Source organism: Megalobrama amblycephala, linkage group LG10 (assembly GCF_018812025.1).
Source record: "Megalobrama amblycephala isolate DHTTF-2021 linkage group LG10, ASM1881202v1, whole genome shotgun sequence".
NCBI classification, from domain to species: Eukaryota; Metazoa; Chordata; class Actinopteri; order Cypriniformes; family Xenocyprididae; genus Megalobrama; species Megalobrama amblycephala.
The window spans coordinates 24,758,440-24,770,661 of NC_063053.1; the positions used below are offsets into that span (position 1 = coordinate 24,758,440).

A 12,222-nucleotide genomic window follows, 5' to 3' on the forward strand; every position below is an offset into this window, starting at 1 on the left:
TCAAATGAAAATGTAACAATTTCTTCTGGTTTTGCCAAACAAAGTACTGCACCACAGAGGTTTACTGTTATTAAAACATGGGGGGAAATTGTGTGAGATTCCTACGGAAGAGGATTAGGGCCAAGCAATAATAAAAAAATAAAACCATCTCGAGATTAAAGTTGTTAAATTATGAGAACAAAGAATTTGTTCTCGTAATTTAACAACTTTTTTCACATAATTTAATGTTTATTCTCAACATTTTATCTCAACTTTTTTCTTGAAATTTAACGAGTTTTTTTCTCGTAATTTAACGAGTTTATTTTCAACATTTTATCTCGACCTTTTTCTCAATTTAACGAGTTTTTTCTCAACATTTTATTTCGACATTTTCTTGAAATTTAACGAGTTTTTTCTCGTAATTTAATGAGTTTATTTTCAACATTTTATCTCGACCTTTTTCTCAATTTAACAAGTTTATTCTCAACATTTTATCTCGACTTTTTTCTTGAAATTTAACGAGTTTTTTCTCGTAATTTAATGAGTTTATTTTCAACATTTTATCTCGACCTTTTTCTCAATTTAACGAGTTTTTTCTCAACATTTTATCTCGACTTTTTTCTCGAAATTTAATGAGTTTTTTCTCGAAATTTAACAACTTTAATCTCGAGATGGTTTTATTTTTTTATTAGTGCTTGGCCCTAATCCTCTTCCGTATGTAGATTCCTTAAAAAAAAATTAAGATTTTATTATTATTATTATTATTATACTACTTCAAAATATGCATTCTGCTACATAAAGTAATATATGTATGTCACATTTACAAGTTAAAACAAACTTATTTCATTGAGTTGTTTTGAAGATCTTTGAGTCTCTGTGTATCAGGCAATAGTTTTCTCAATGAAATGGTGAAATGCTGGAGAAATGAAGTTGATGTGTTCATGTCAGAAACTTGAGTATGTGCAGTAGAACATGCAGACTTCATATTTAAATAGAAGTCTTTTTGTGGGTCAATATTCACAGACACTATGGGGACACTATTTGATTAAGTGTACAATCCTACATTTGATTTATTCATCCAAAATTGGCCAAATTCAGTGTCATCCCGAGTTATACTGTAAATTCCATTTGTAAGACCGGAGTCCACAATTCCGTCCATGTTTTTCGCATCATGGAAATTATAGGGCACTAAAGATCAATTCACACCGCACAGACAAACGGCAACAAACAAGTTGGCAGTTGGATTTAGAATTAATGAAAAATAACTGTGATGTTCACACTGCCCCAAAAGACACCAACAAACACAAATTGAACATTGTCAGTCAGGTGAAAACAAACTCTGACCAACTCCAACAGACACCAACAGGGGTAACACACTGATCAAACATGTCTGTGCGGTGTGAATTGGCCTTAACATTTTCACTGACTGCAAAATGTCTTCCATTATAAATCTTCCATGTTCAGGAAAGAGGTGGATAAAATGTCTTTTACTTACTGAAGTTGCAGGCGTAGATGAGGGAGGGAGATGAGACGAGACATGCAATGGACTGCAATCCATTTTTAATGATTATGATCAAAGCAGCTAAATTAATGAGCTCTTTGTAGTTATATGAAGCTGGCAGGCAGCACTTTAATCCCCCTGACCGGCGGCTGTGTAGTTGCAGGACCCCTGCTGCAGGACTCACTACAAAGCACAGCAGGATTGGCAATGCAAAGCATGCTGGTCAGGCGGACACAGTCCGTGGGAAGACGAGGTGACTGCAAACGTGCCTAGATGTTAACCACATATAAAGCATCTGGAAGGACCTCCTTTCCCAGCTGTATTTAATATTTTTGTTGTCGTGTGAGATTTCGAAGGGCAGCACAGTTTTCGCCTCACACAAAGCCAGTCATAAAAAATGTAATGCTTACGGTTCCAATTCCACACATTGATTCCATTAACAATTCTTTCAGGACTTTTTCTCACATTTCAGACAGCAAATTCACATGAATGCAGACATTGAAGATTCAATAGGTTTTTTGCACATGGCGTCATTGCTGATGATGTGCTGGAGGGCAGGAGGTGAATTTTCTATATAGGAATCCTATCACAAACTCAAAATTCCTATGATTTGCTTCATTTATGGTTGCTTAAATCGATCAAACCAAGAACCCACAAGGAGCTTTTATCATTTGCGTAACTTGTATCGTTTTTTTAACTTTAACAGTTGTTGCCTTTTAATGGTGTTTTGCGTCTGCTGATACTGAAATGAATATGGATACCTTTTTTGTTTTTGACTTGGTTAAATATTCACATTCTTCATGGTATTGTTTGCAGGGAAGAGAAGATATTTTATCCCATTGGTTGGTAATTTGGTGTTTTCACTTAAGTTTTGTAGAATTCCATTCACAGTGTTGATCTGGTTACTGTGAAATCAGTGTCACGTGCTGCTGCTTCAGCCATCATATGGTAGAAAAATTAATAAATAAAAACAAGCTGACAGAAGTCGATCCATTTCTTTGTTGGAAAGGTGTAAATGTAACTGTAGTTTTAATGTTGTCTTTGTAAATATTCACTTTCCCATATGGCCACGGAGGAGAATCGGTTCACATTCAGTGGACAGACACTCTTTTTTACAGTCTGACAGACACAGACACACTGTATTTTTTGTATTTATTACAAATGACAACCAAAATCAAACCCATAGAAGCTTGTGAACAGCACTGTAAACCCAAATAAATTGGGCTAGCTCAAAACATTTGAGGTAATCAGTTACAAATGTTTTGAGTTATGATGTTCCCAATTTTAAAGGTGCCCAAGAACATGTTTTCAAAAGATATAATATAAGTCTTAGGTGTCCCCTGAATGTGTCTGTGAAGTTTCAGCTCAAAATACCCCATAGTTTTTTTTTTTTATTAATTTTTTTAACTGCCTATTTTGGGGCATCATTAAAAACGCGCCGATTTATGCAGCGCAGCCCCTTTAAATCTCGTGCTCTCCGCCCACGGAGCTCATGCTTGCCTTAAACAGCTATAAACAAAGTTCACACAGCTAATATAACCCTCAAAATGGATCTTTACAAAGTGTTCGTCATGCAACATGTCTGATTGCGTAAGTAGAGTATTTATTTGGATGTTTACTTTTGATTCTGCATGAGTTTGAATGTGCTCCATGGCTAACGGCAAATGCTATACTGTTGGAGAGATTTATAAAGAATGAAGTTGTGTTTATGAATTATACAGACTGCAAGTGTTTAAAAATGAAAATAACGGCGGCTCTTGTCTCCGTGAATACAGTAAGAAACGATCGTAACTTTAACCACGTTTAACAGTACATTAGCAACATGTTAACGAAACATTTAGAAAGACAATTTATAAATATCACTAAAAATATCATGTTATCATGGATTATGTCAGTTATTATTGCTCCATCTGCCATTTTTCGCTATTGTTCTTGCTTGCTTACCTAGTCTGATGATTCAGCTGTGCACATTCAGACATTCTGCCCTTGTCTAATGCCTTTCATAATGTTGGGAACATGGGCTGGCATATGCAAATATTGGAGGCGTACATATTAATGATCCCGACTGTTACGTAACAGTCGGTGTTATCTTGAGATTCGCCTGTTGTTCTGAGGTCTTTTAAACAAATAAGATTTATATAAGAAGGAGGAAACAATGGAGTTTGAGACTCACTGTATGTCATTTCCATGTACTGAACTCTTGTTATTTAACTATGCCGAGGTAAATTCAATTTTTGAATCTAGGGCACCTTTAAGTAAGCAGAACTATCAAGTTTTGAGTTTGTAGTACTCATGCATGTTAATTGCTCCTAACTTGAAGTACTGAGTTAGCTAACTCATACATTTTAATAGAAATTAACATAAAATATTTAGTCAATATACTATATTTTGAATTCTTGCAAATCAAATTATTTATTTACTTCACTATAAATCCTAAGAAAATACCAAAAATACCAACTTGCTAATTTGTGCCACTTTGCACATTGATGGTAACTCTCCAAAAACCCACATTACCAGAAACTCTTCTAAATTAGCATAACAAAACATTAATCACTACTAAATCTCCCTTACCATTAATTGTGTGCAAAAAACATTATATAACACTTAATTTTAGCATTTACTCTCCCTTTCGTGTGCAATGGGCAAAGCATGCTGGGAAATAGAAATCCTAGTCCAGTTTCAGTTAAACTTAAGTTAGTCTAAATTAAAAGAAATTAGTTCATAAAACTCAAAACTTGAAACAGTTCAGTTTACTTGAAATATATCAGTTCTGTGAACTTGAAAGAAAAAAAGTTCTAAATACTCATAACAGTTAATTTAACTGAACTAATTTGTTCAATTTAAGTTTGTCCTACTCAAACCAATTAAGTATTTTGAGCGTTAGTGTTTACAGTGAGTTTTGAAGCAGCTGCGTACAAGTTATACTCATTCACAAGACGAGTGAGAGTCATACTCGCAAATGTAATGTTAATTATTAAACCAAAACAAAATATAAAACTTTCAAAAACACTCCGCAATGTGATTATTTTATTGAGTGATAGGGAGTTGGTTCAATCAGTGACATTATTAGATTTGCTATACGGCGTCTTCCTGTCACCTCAACCTGCTTCCCTTAGTGTCTTTACATATACACTCAAAAAAAAATAACTTGTTGGTCTAACTTAATTCAATTATGACACCTGTTTCCACACAGTTGAACTGATTTATTTGAACTTAAGCTAGGTTAATTGTACTGATGAGTAAAATTCATCCTAATTGAATGAGATCACACCAGTTTCATTTGATGTATTCTGTGATTGTTTCCTGAACATAATTCACTCTTGTTGATCCAACCAGTGCTATTGCAATTCAGACTGGTGCCCTTGTGCAGAGTTGCTCAAGTTTTCTATGAAACATTTGTAGTATGCATGTAATAATCAGGTAAAGAACTTCTCATCACAGGCTTTAGCACAGTTTAAAAAAAAAAAAAAAAAAAAAAAAAAAGCTTGTGGAGAACAACATAGATTTATTTCATGTAGCCACCCATAGCCTAACCACAAGGTCTACACTTCAGCATAATGGTAACCTCATAAAAATCGACATAACATAAACTCTTTTAAATGTCAAATATAACCGAACATCAAACTTTAAAAGGTATTTCCCTTTCCTAAAAAAACACATTAAACAGCACTTAATTTCAACATTTACTGTCCCGATCTATCCCTGCACAAAGCATGCTGGGAACTAGAAATCCACTGCCCAGTTTCAATCAATGCAACATAAATGATTCATGTAGTCCCAACACAAATGGTTTAGGTTAACCTAACATTTTGCAAATTTAATTTCATTTAACAATACAATTGAGTGCAAATGCCAATTAAGTAAAAAACTAAAGATTTGTGTTGGTTCAGCTTATTTTATTTAAATAAACTGAGCAAGCAGCTAGAATATTTGTTTTGAGTGTAGAAAAGGCGAAAATTGTATTACACCATCCAGTTTTTCCCTGAATGATGATGTGAGCTCCTGTTGCAATTCTCGATTCAACATGAATGACCTACAATGGTGACATTTTTTCGCAATCACGACAGAAAATCAAAATACTGCCCTAATGTCAGCGCGATATAAACAAACCAGACTAGAAATGAACACGGCGTGACGGCAGCTTCACATTCTCTATATCTACCATCTTGATGGCAGTCAAGTCTTTTAGTTCAGTAGAAAAATCGCTCCTCTTCATTACATAAGGATCACATCCAACATATGTGGTGGTTTTCTGTTTATACCTTTCTAAACCAGCACAGTACTGACTTTTCTCCATCTCTTCCATTCTAATTCCACTCTTCTCTCCCTCCACCCAAAATTCCACACGTCACCAGAACCACATGATTGCAAACAACCTATAAAGGAGCCAAACAGCATGATTCCATTTTTTTCTAGAAACAGTTCTCAGTTCAACTCTACTACACCCACTCTTGATTATTCGCTCTGGATGTAATAGGCCACAGCAGTGTAATTGTTTTTGTTGTTTTTTTTAGATATTTTAAGTGGACCGTCACAGGTTTTTTTTAATCAGCATTTTAATTTTTTTAGAGTTTGGTTTAAATAATTGCTACAATGTTAATTAAATTTGATCAACAAATGTTCCTCTGTTGTACCCTAAAAAACATTGTGCCTGACAGCGTAGGCTTCAGGAAATAAATAAAAAACAGGCAATCAAGCAGCTCTATTGTCTGACAAATGCCTTGAGTTTTTGCCGGCTAATTAAGGACTGTATTTGAGACCCTTAAGTGACTGTAATATGTTACTTTCATTACAGGTAAAGCAGGAGAACAGCAGAGTGGCAAACCTGTGCCTGATTTTAATGAGCACAAGCTCACTGTGAGGCTGTATTATTTGTGTGAGGATTTAGTGGTACTGTAATGACCACTTCATCTCTGTGTAACTGTAAACTTTTGCCTCTGGCATGCAGACAGGCTGATTTTAGTGTGAAAAAAATGCGAAATATAGTACAGATCACAGTATAGATTTTGAAGAATGATTATGAAGACAAACTTTTTTCTTTGAATGCACTAATAATGCTCAATAAGGCCAAGAACATATTTTCCTTTTTTAAGGCCTAATACTAACATGAATGTTCAGCATTTCGCTGCTTATAAAAAAACTGTTTGCTTATCATGATGCTTATATATGCTATTTGTATTTTTTTTCTTTTTGATATTTGTCATAATTGCCTTTAATTACATGTTCATTGTTCAAAATTGCTATAAAAACATAAGTAAGTTGAACCCTCCGAAGCCGTGTGGAGTACGTTTATGATAGATTGATGCACTTTTTTTTTTGAGCTTCAAGCAGCTGGTTTCCATACACTGCCATTATAAAGCATCAGGGTGACTGTTAATATAACTCCAATTGTGTTCATCTGAAAGAAGAAAGTCATATAGACTTGGATGGCTTGAGGGTGAGTAAATCATGGGGTAATTTTCATTTTAAAGTGAACTAATTCTTTAAGGCACCCACACACTACAAGATAATCAGACCGATTTTGGGCCCAATTCTCCCCTTCTGACAATCCTAGGTAAAGTCCTGATTTTCTTGATGGTTCAACAGATTATCTTTAATAAAACACTTAAGCAAATACACACCATCCAAGGTGCAGGTCAAAGATAGCAAATTTGTATAAAGGAGATGTGACCGCACTCTCACTTCCATATTTTTTATTATACCAACGTTTCTGCAAAAAGCCTTTGTCAAGGTATGAAGACGGAAGCATAACACGACTTCATCTAAGCCTTTTTCATTTTTTCCCCTTGCAAATTTTCTGTAAAAAGCAGTCCAAACACTATTATTGCCATTTTTGTTGCCCGTCGTCAACCATGTTTGTTTACTCTAAAGTCACGTTTAACCGCGAGAGATTTTGCGAGATTTCTCATGTTGGTGTGTGTTGTCTTGGTCAGATCGTGGCACTCCACACACTAAGTCTATCTATGATTTTGTTTGTTGTCATGTTTGTGGTCTAATAAGATTTTGAAAATCTTTTAGTGTGGGCCAGCCTTTAGTTGCAAATTAATACAAAGTTCTGTCATTAAACTGTAGATGGCACAGGCTGATAGGTCCTTAACTCATCTGCTAGTGATCAGATCATTATCTCTTAGCGCAACTGATTGGTTGCTGTTGCATTAATGGCACCGGCAATTTATTTATATAGCATAATTAAATACAACCTTACATTGTCCAATGTGCTTTACAATAGCTAAAAACACAGAAAAACAAAAAGTAAAAAAAAAAAGCATAAAACATACACAGAGAATTGTAGAAAAATACCATAAAATAGACTAGAATTAGTGCTTCAGTGTTATAATATAACAATAAAATACAATGTAAGGGTGCTTCAACATGTATTATATGCTTTGTCAAACAAATATGTTTATAACTTAAAGATGAAGCCAGTCTAATCGAAATGGGCAATTCATTCCAGAGTCTAGGGCCAACTACAGAAAAGGCACGATCCCCCGTACATTTTAACCTTGATTTAGGGATAGACAGGAGTCTCTGATTAGATGACCGAAGTGATCTTGTTGGATGGTGCTCAGTCAAAAGGGTGGAAAGGTAAGGTGGAGCCATTGCACTTAGTAACTACACTCTGTAGTGTACTGGTAACCAGTGTAGGGAACGTAAAATAGCAGCCAATGAGCTGTTGCTCAACATTCAAATACGTGGCAGTATTTGCTGTAGCAGTCTGCAGTGCGCTTTCAGAAACTTCCCCAGCTCCACCTGAATAGATCTACTACAGAGGTTATACATGTATGTTATTTGTGCAGCAGCAGCATGTATTACATGCTCACAGCAATGTCTGTGAATTTATTGGCAGTAGCAAGTCTCTGTTCTTGCCCTGCAGCAGCGAAGCAGATCTAAATACATTACATTATCATATCCATTACCATGCCAATCTCTCCAAGAGTTGTCATGACAGAAATGAGAGTTAGTTAACATGTAGTTGCTTTTAGAATGTCTAAAGTGGACTATCAAAATCAAGCATAACCAAAATCCTTAGCGTTGAGCCCTGAGACAGAAACTCAACTTCGCACCTTGTTCGGACACAGTGTTATAAAATCAGTTTAAGATTAGCGGATCTGAGTGCAGATTCTGATCATTTAATCTCTCGTTGGCCTGATATGCCCCTGATGGTCTGAGTGCAGCGCTTTGTGATCGAGTCGGTGTATAATTTGGCTGCAATCATGCCATTTTATCTCCAATCAGGATGCATCTCTGGCTTATATGCTTTCAGACGGCAGAGAGATTGAATTACCCAGCACTCCTTCCATCAAAAAAGTGTGGTGCTCACATTTGCTGCTCCATTTCCCCGCCTGCCACATCCGAAACCTGCATGCAAGCTCTCCGCAGATAATAGCCTAATTGGAATGTAATTGTTTAGTGATTCTGCAGCGTGGGCGTTTGAATGCGATCTCTGATCTAACTTTGTAACATTGTCACATGCGCTGTGGCGATTTGCACCTGGTGCTGGGGCCTCTGGGAACCCTTGGATGAGAGGTATTGTTATAGATGTTTGTTTGTTTACTCAGTCACCCATTTACTTTTTGTGTTCTTATTGAATATATTTTGCTTCCGAGTCTGTTCAGTTGGACCTTCCCCTCCTCTGTGATTCAGAACAGTCATCAAGCAGCAGTAATTATTGCGCACATTTTGCATTCCATCAGCCCCGGCCGTCTGCAGCTAGAGTTTATGACTGCGCTCAGTGCGAATCACCGCAGCTCGCTAAAATGAATTGATTAAATTCTAATTGTTATGAAGCGAGACGGTGAAAGTCTCTTATGATCTGCCAGGCTGTGAAACCGTATTGATCCACAAGAGGAAAAGAGTGATTGAGATGGAGGTTTCTGCTGTAAACCAAAAGGCAGAATGGAGATAATGTGGCATGCAGGCCAGATGGCCTTTGTAAGCATAAATTCTGTGTTTGAATTGGTGTTTCCTTCAAAACGTTTTATGAGCAGAAGTCTTGGCGCCTCGTGCTGAATCTCAGTATTGATTCAATAAAGATATAAAATCAAAAGGTATCAACATCACCCCATGTAGCCCACCCTTCATTTCTTGGAGCTTTGGTCTTTAATACCCTTTAACCTTTGAAAAAAAGTAGTGTAAATTATTAATATAACTCTTTCTCTCTTCCTTAAAGCACAAAAGGTAAGTTTTTGAAGGATATCCTGGCTACATTTTTTCCATAGAATGAAAAAAGGTTGGGTCTGTCAAGCTCCAAATTAATACAAAAAAAAAAAAAAAAATAGTAGCATAACATCACAATGTCTGTTCATTTCAGTTATATGGAAAAGAGCGGTCAGGATAGTTTTCAGAAATAGAAAGTCATATTATGAGAGATTTTTTGTTTTAGGTGAAATATCTCTTTTTGTTTCCATATAAAAGTGGACGTCTCTACTATATATAGTATCCAAAAAGCACAATGTATAATGAGCAATATGACAAGGGATGCACCGATATGATTTTTTGGGGCCGATACCGATTTTAACAAACAATTATTGGCCGATACTGATATTTGTCACTTCCTCTCTTATTTGAAATTTTTGTCTATAAAATAGTTAGTATTTTGATCATGTTTTAAATAAGCAAAGTTCAAAAACACCTGCATTAAAATATACTAGCTACTTTATTGCTGCATCATCAAATAATTTTTAATGAACATGAATTGGATCCATTTAACATTCAGCACGCCTACATAAAGACAACAGAACAAAGATACATATGAAATAAACAGTGCTTTTTAGGTAGGTTTAAAAGTTTTCAGGTACAGAAATAAAGTAAACAAATGTAAAATAACACTGCATATTCTTCACTGTATAAATAATACACATATTAACCCTTCTTTATTGTAACAGATTTTATTGTGATTAATCTTCTAATTTGTTTTTGTATAATATTTTTTTTGTAAGTTTAAATATGTATTAGATCTGCACTCTCCTTTACTAAGGCGGGACTCTTATTTTGACGGGTTTTCTCATCTGCGGAGCTATACGGGTAATGGAGAGCATGCAGTTCTTCAGAGATATTTTGCAGATTTAAAGTTTGTCAGTTTATTATTGTTTAGCTTTTTTGAGTGAAAACGGACGCAATAAACTTTATAAAACATCAGTAAAGGTTTGGTCATCATTCGGATGGGGTCCGCTACACTTATGAAAGTTACAAAAGTTATTTAGTCAAGAATAGTTTACGATCTTTTGCGAGTTTGTCATTTGATTAGCATTAAAGCGCAGACAGCAGTGCAAGGATTATGCAACAGTCATTATACAACTCGGTGCCTTCACACAGTTAATTAATAAACCATTGGTTTGTTATATCGGCCTTTTTTCTGCTACAGCCGATATGCCGATCGTTGTAAATTGAGCAAAAATCGGCCAATAAATATTGGTAGCCGATACATCGGTGCATCCCTACTTAAAACACAAAATTCATAAAACAGTAGGGTTGTCAAAAGTTGTTCAAAAGCAGTAGGGTTGTTCTGAAATTTAAAAAATGTGGTGATACCAGCATTTCCCTCTAGTATTTTGTGCATTGTTGAGCAGATTTTTAAACACCTCTGATTGGCCACTGTGTTCACGTGCTCAACAGATATGTCTGAATAGACGTCTTTGACGCTCTTCACCCAGCGCTTACACAGATACACACGGGAGCGTTTGAAAGCAGGCATCTTTCAGCGGATCCCTAATATATCTGCTGATAGACGGACCCACTGATAGATAGAGGATGGACCCGCTGATCACGTGCTCAACAGATAAAGCGTCAAAGATGTCTATTTACATCATGTTTTTGAAGCGTGATCATCTGTTGAGCACATGAACACAAAGGCCAATCAGAGTTGTTTAAGAATCCACTCAAAATGTAATGGAGAAATGATGTTTTTTTTTTACATTTCTGTATTTTTGACAACCCTATAAAACAGTAAGCAAAAAAAAAAAAGCTCTGATAATGTATTGCTTTTACTGAGAATTTTGAAATTCACATCCGATGGACACTTTTGGGCAAATTTGGGCACAGTGAACAGTTTCTGTTCTCAGCTTAAGCATCTTTAAAAGCACAATGAAATGGACAATGAAACAATTTAGTCAACTGTAATAAAGGGGCAGGGTTTAAGTGGCATATATCGCCAGAGAGAGCTCTGTCGCTTCATCGGAAGGTCGAGTTGTGACATTTTCATTAAGCATGTCAAGGTTCAAAGAAAAAAACATGGATGAATTGTTCACAATAAGATCTATAACATGCATTTACATAATTTCATTTCATTTCATTTAATGGCAGCTATAAGGAAAAATTTCCAACTTTGTTGAAAGTGAGGTATCATTCATGTCTGTAACACAAACAGGAAAGCAGCACAGTTTAATACATAGGGTTAAAATGTATTTATTTTATTTACTTACAACAATTATATATGTGACATTTGTGTGTATATATGCACATTCATAAGTTTGTGAGGTAAAACAAACAAGACATATTTGCGTTCGTTCAATAACTGATATACTACTGTTGTTATGGGTTGAAGTACTAAAATGAAAAAATAAAATAAAATAATGCCTTGTCTTTTTATTTGCAATATTTTTCATGCAACACAAAACCTGCCTCTTTTTTTTTTTTTTTTGTTCAAAACACTTGCACAGAGTCAAGCTTAATGGCTTTTTGTGATGAAAATGTCTTTAAGTGCCTCTCCCTTTCCTCTTCTGGCTTATTCCGTGAATTGCGTT

At 35.5% G+C, this 12,222-nt stretch overlaps 1 protein-coding gene across 3 annotated transcripts in view; it reads left to right on the plus strand.

Moving 5' to 3' along the window:
- tjap1 (tight junction associated protein 1 (peripheral)) overlaps positions 1–12,222 on the plus strand; it is a 152,001-nt gene that overhangs the window by 112,503 nt on the left and 27,276 nt on the right. The gene's annotated exons all lie outside the window — the stretch shown is intronic.